A 6,793-nucleotide genomic window follows, 5' to 3' on the forward strand; every position below is an offset into this window, starting at 1 on the left:
TTTAACTCTTAATAATAGGATGCATCATTATCCGTCCCACCACAACGAGCACATGAGAAATCAATGATTTATGAAGGTTTTGAACACAAATCAACACTTGAGTTTAACTTGGAAAGACCTTCATTCAAGAGCTCAACTATGTGCTTAAGTTGGTCGACTTTCTCCAACCCACAAAGATCTCTTTGCTTCCCTTGGGACCTTCTTTGGCCTCCCCAAGATTGGTCCTTGACATTGGCTCCAAGCCATCATAAAAGAATCTCATGAACAAATTACGATTGAATTCATGATGAGGACCTGCTCTAATAAAATCCTTCAACCTTTCCCATGCTTCCCCAAGAGTTTCATCCGGTTCTTGCTCAAAGGATGCTATCTTCCTCCTCATTTTTGCGGTTTGCTCATCGGAAATGAACCTCTTGAGAAAGGCCTTCGCAACTTCCTTCCATGTGGTTATAGAGTTGGGCTTCAAAAGCTTGAGCCATTTCTTTGCTCTTCCAGTGAGAGATTGCCGAAAGAGATGCATACGAATGTAACCTTGGCTCAACATCATTGCACACAACTCAAAGAATCGGTCTAAATGCTCAATGGGGTCTCTTACACCTCCGGAAAATTGCTCAATTTGCACCATCCTAGCATATTGTGAAATTAGTCTCGGTGGTTGGGAGAAGTATACCACTCGTGAGCTCATAGATTTTTGGGTTTACAAACTCCCTAAAAAGAAGGTCATCCTCTTGCCTTGCCATATCTCTATGAACACAACAATGCTAAGCACACGATTCTTAATGACAAGTAGGAATAAACAAGCAAAACAAAAAGGAAAGGAAGTAAAAAGACTCTAACAATAGCAAAAATAAATGTTAAACAAGCCGCTTTCCCGATAACGGCGCAAAAATTTGATCGAGGGTTAAATAGATCGCTAAACTACTACACTAATCAAATTAATCATTTATAATACCTAACTTACACCAAACTAGTTAGTGGAAATTAAAGGGTCGAACCACTAGGGAAGCACACTAATTCAACATCAATATTCACTAATGCAAGAGTAAAAAGGGGATTGTTTTTGTTGGTTGTTTTTTTTTTATATAGTAAAGAGTACTAAAACTACAAATAAGCAAGAAAATGATGATTAAAATCAAGGGAGAATGACTCTAGGGATACGGGGGTGTCAAATATGATAAGAAATAGACGAATAATAATGATTATCTTGAAAAACATGCCAAAGAACACAAGATTCTACCTAAACAATTCATTCTCATGCAATAGTCTAGGCAAATCAATGAAAAGGGTATATACTTATAAGGATCATTCTCATGCATCCTATTAGTTACAATCAAATCAAGAGAATAAAGAATCACAATCCATAAAACTCCACTTTAATAACTCATTTTCATGAAATCATTAAAATAGAGATGATCTTAATCTAGTTCAAATCACTTTCATGCTTTTAAACTAGAAAACATCAAATAAAGTGCAACAATAATCTCAAGCTATAAAAAATCATGTCTTTCATCAATTTATGGAATGAGTTCAATCCAACCATTATTATTCATCCAATATCAACAAATATTTTCCACCCCCTTTCCCTGGCTAAGAAATTAGCCTAGAGAATGGAGATAAAACTTAATATCAAAACTAGAAATAAATTCAAGAAACACAAAAAAAAGCATGATTAAGAACAATGAAAACAATAACAACTAGATGACCTAAAGAGATGAATGAAAGTAATTAACAATAAAGCAAATAAATAAAGCTAAAAGAAGGGATTAGTGATTAGTAAAGATGAAGTCGTTTAATGATGAAAACTTAAAAGTATTGCTTGATTGAAGATTAAATTTGACCAAAAGTTGAATACAAAGAAGAAAATTGAGAAATAATCTACTTTCTCCCTCTAAAATTATCTAATCCAACCCTAAGAGAGAGAAGCTCTTCTATAACAAATTAAGAAAAAAGAATAATTGGTTGATATCTTCTAATTACTTAAAAATGGGTATTTATACAAAGCTAATAAAACTAAGTAAAATAAAAGAAAATGAAAAAATAAGGAGGAAACAAAAGAAAATAAAAGATAAAAGAAATAAGAAAAGAAAAGGAAAATAAAAAGAATAAGGAAAGAAAATAAAAGAAAAGAAAAATTTAAATGAAAGTAAACCCACCAATTCCCCAAATTAAACCTTCAAACCCATTTCCTTTCTTCTTCAATTTTGTTTCAATGGGAAATAATCCCATACTTTGCACCTCACCAAATCAAACTAACAACCATCATCATCAAATCACCACTTCTCATCATCATTAAAAATCGGCATCAAGGAAACACCACTGTTCGATCTTCATTAACATCCACGTGAGAAGCTCGTGAAGTGGTTCGATCGAACCTCGGGTAAGTTTGAACGAACTACGGGGTTGGTTAAGTCTAACCATGGGGTGTTCGGCCGCTCCTCTTCAAATAACAAAACATCGAATGTTTCCGACTCTTTTAACACTTTTTGGCATTTCGATCGAACTCCGATGCGGTTTGCCCGGACTTGATTGAAATTGGAATTTATTTAGATATTTGCTTAATTGAGGGGCCGAATTGCGGTAGGCGCGGAGATTGGAGGGTTGCAATTGGTGCGATAATGATGGAGGAGCTGCAGCAGGGGTGTGGCGTGTTGTGGCTGGACATTGCGCGGCTGCGACTGGTTTTGGTAGTGTTGCGAGGTGAGGTGCAGGGGAATTGAAAGTTTGTCGTGAGCTGTGGGTTGCGTGAGGAAGCATTGCGTGAGGTGGTTAATGGAGGGGGGTTGCTCCTTGGTGTCGTGGTGAAGGCTGTAGGTGGATCAAGTAGCTGATTTGGGGTTATTGCGGGGTTGAGAGTTCTGTGAGTCGCAAAGTGGTGAAGGGTGAGCTGTGGTTGCAGATGTTGTGTGCGTTGGTGGTTTAAGCGGCGGTGCGTGTTGGTTTTGGTGGTTTGTGATGGTGGGTGGATGAGGTGAATGGTGTTGTGAGGGGTTGCAACAGTTTAGTGAATTGGAGCAGGGGAGGTACTAGGTTGCGCAGTAAGTGAAACGGAGCAGGGGAGTTTAGCTGTGTTGATGTGGTGAAGGATAAGGAAATGGGTGGTGATAGATAGGTCATTAAGCTACCACCCTAACCAAATTAATCATTTATAATACCTAAACTTACACTAAACTAGTTAGTGGTAATTAAAGGGTCGAACCCAAAAGGACTAAGTGTACTAATTTGTGCAAACTAGACTAGTAGGAAAGGTTGTGAGATAAAGAGATGTTAAACTAAACACTACTAAGAGCAATTAACTAAAACTAGGGAAAGTGGAATCCAATCACATCAATGCATTAAACAACATCAAACAAATAGATGAAATTGACTTCAATTAGGAACATCAACACATTTAACTCACTCTCGCACAATTAAGCATGTTAATTATCCTGCTAAACTAATTCACTCTCGTGCAACTAGCCTAGCAAAGGTATGGAAGAATTTAGGGCTCTCAACCAACTCACTCTCGCACAATTGATTGAAAGCACAATTAAAAGCATAATCGATTAGTTAGAAAGATTCTAATCCATAAAAGCATCATCCATACACAATAATCGAGAAACAATTTCATACTAATCACAATCAATCATTCAATTCATTAATATAACCTTCATCCAATTCCCAAGAATAAGATCTAAGCTAACATAATTAAGAAAGACATGGAAAACAAGGTAAAATAAGAATAAAAACAAGATTAAACAAACAAAATAATTAATCTACTCAAATCAACAAACAAAAAGCAAAAACTAAAAATTAAGCAAAGAAATAAAGATGAGAGACAGTTAGAAAATTCTCATTGAATAGATGAGAAGAATTTCCACAAAGTTGCTTCTTCAACCTCTCAAAAACTCCAAGGAAATCCAAGCTTTCTCTCTCTACACTACTCCTAAACTAACCCTAAGAGAGAGAAAATAAAATTAGGCTAAACTAATCTAAGCTATCTAAAATAAAAATGTTGATTGAAAGTTGTGAGAAAATAACCCCATAGGGGTATTTATAATACAAGTTAAATAAAATAAAATAAATAATACTAATTAAAACTAAATACAAAAAACAAAACTATAATAAAATAAAATAAAAGAAAAAGAATTGGAGAAAGAAATCCCAAAATTCCCACCCAAACCAACGATTTCACCAGACCTCCTTTCCCCCTTCACTTTCGAATTTGGCTGCTCCAATTCAAACACCCATTCACGCATCACCATCGCCGTTCGTACTCCAGCATCATCAGCAATTATCACTTCGCAGCCGTCCAATTTTCATTAAAAATCACGTTAAAAGCTTGTGATTGACCCACAATTGCGCGCCCGCACAGAAGTCGCACAGCAAGTCGCGCAAAGCTACTGCCTCAACTCGATTTTGGACTCCATTTTGTGCGCTTTCTAACATGGCTGTGTGGCCCCGAGTAGCTACTTTGTGAGTTTGGGTGTTGGGCGAATTGCGGCTGTAATTGGTGAGTAATTGGGTTGGAGATTGGTGGTCGATTGTGGGTGAAGGGCTGGATGAGATTGTTACGGGGGTGATTGGTGGTTCAGGTGGATTAAATGGGGGAATTGGATGTTGCGGGGTGTTGGTGGTTGATTGTGGGTGAAGGGCTGGTGTATTGGTTGATTGGAGAAGCAGGAGATTGGTTGGTGATGGGAGGCGTAGCAAGTAAATTGGAGTTGAGGTGGTTTGGGTGCGCTGAGTTGAGGTGGTGCGCGTAGGGTGAGGTGGCTGAAATTGGTGGTTGATTGGAGTTGCGGGGTGTTGGTGGTGATTTTGGTGGCTGGTGGAAGGTGCGGTTTATGGGAGCAGGGGAGCGGTTGATGGTGGTAATTGCTGGCGGTTTTGGTGGCGAAATGGGAGGTGTGCGGCTGTGGCTGATGGTGTTGTGTTTGTTGTTGTAGCTGTTGGTGTTGGTGAGGAAAGCAGGGGTGGGGAATTGGTGGGTGCGTGAATTGGTGGGCTGATTTGTGTGAGGTTGATGTGGTGGAGGATAAGGAAGGTGGGGTGTATGATAAGTTGGCAGCAAAAGGAGGTAAGGGGCAGCAGCTTGCTTGGCTCAAACTATGTGCCTCGAACCTCGAACCTTGAACTCGAATATGACTTTGAAACCCGGAACACCAAACTCGACCTAAAACAAAAACACGAGGGTAATACCAAGAGATAAAATAAAATAAAATAAGTATAACAATACTTTAAAAGTGACATAAAAATCACTTATCAGTTAAGGTGATATCAGCTAGGTGGATGAGAAAGGCTTGGGAATTCGGCTTGGACCTCGAACCTACACATAAACAAATCCGAGGATGAAACCGAGACAAATAAAATGACATAAATAAAAGGGGAATAAATAAAAAAAATAGAAAATAAGAGAAATAAAACTAAAACTAATAAAAAATAAACAAAGACTATACAAGCGAATAAAGTAAAAAAAAATAACAAAATAAACATAAAGCTAATTAAATCTATGAACGTAACAAAGAAAAGGAACGAAATAAAATAAATCAAAAGCAAATAAAATACAAAAATAAACTAGAAACCAATTAAATAAAGAAATTAAACTAAAACATATCAAAGTTACTAGAAACTTTATTAACGATAAACATGAGAATAAAAGGAAAAATAAGATAAAACAAGCACAAAAATGACTTTAAAACTACTCCCTAAGAGTGACATAACAGTCACTTATCAACGACGCCAATTAAATAAAATGAATGTGAAACATATTAAAACATTCAAACAAAGCTTTTTGAATCAAATGAAAGTAAAAAACATTCAAACAAAGCCTTTTTGAATCAAATCAAAGTCAAACACATTAAAACAAAGTTTTTTGAATCAAATGAAATTTAAACACATTCAAACAGAGCTTTTTGAATCGAATGAAAGTCAAATGCATTCAACGAAGCTAATTGAATCAAATGAAAATCAAACACATTCAAACAAATCTTTTTGTATGAAATGAAAGTCAAACACATTCGAACAAAGCTTTCTGAATCGAATGCAAGTCAAATACATTTAACGAAACTTATTGAATTCAATAAATGTCAAACACCTTCAAACAAAGATTTTTGACTTGTATAAAAATCAAATGCATTTAACAAAGCTAATTGAATCAAATGAGAGTAAAAGACATTCAAACAAAGCTTTTCGAATCAAATGAAAGGCAAACACATTAAAACAAAGATTTTTTTTTCAAGTGATAGTCAAACAAATTCAAACAAATATTTTTTGAATCGAATGAAGTCAAATGCATTAAACGAAGCCAATTGAATCAAATGAAATTCTAACACATTAAAAAAAAGCTTTTTCCATCGAATGACAGTTAAATGCATTCAACGAAACTTATTGAATCAAGTAAATGTCAAACACATTCAAACAAAGCTTTATGAACTAAATGAAAGATAAACACATTCAAACAAAGCTTTTTGAAGCGTATAAAAATCAAATGCAATCATCGAAGCTAATTGAATCAAATGAGAGTAAAACACATTCAAACAAAGCTTTTTTAATCAAATGAACTTTAAACACATTCAAACTGAGCTTATTTAATCGAATGAAAGTCAAATGCATTCAACCAAGCTAGTTGAATCAAATGAACGTCAAACAAATTTAAAATAAGCCTTTTGAATTGAATGCAAGTCAAATGCATTTAACGATGCTCATTGAATCAAATGAAAGTCAAACCCATTCATACAAAACTTTTTGAATTAAATGAAAGTCAAACACATTAAAACAAAGGTTTTTTTTAATGAAATGAAATTCAAACACATTC

General features: G+C 35.6%; 1 non-coding gene across 1 annotated transcript; it reads left to right on the top strand.

The window, feature by feature from the left end:
- The first annotated feature begins 278 nt into the window (after positions 1-278).
- LOC145629525 (small nucleolar RNA R71) lies at positions 279-385 on the top strand. Its single transcript, XR_014111691.1, has one exon. It is a non-coding gene; the product is annotated as a small nucleolar RNA R71 (small nucleolar RNA).
- The last annotated feature ends 6,408 nt before the right edge of the window (positions 386-6,793 follow it).

This window comes from Chenopodium album, chromosome 4, assembly GCF_948465745.1.
Source record: "Chenopodium album chromosome 4, dcCheAlbu1.1, whole genome shotgun sequence".
Taxonomy (NCBI): domain Eukaryota; kingdom Viridiplantae; phylum Streptophyta; class Magnoliopsida; order Caryophyllales; family Amaranthaceae; genus Chenopodium; species Chenopodium album.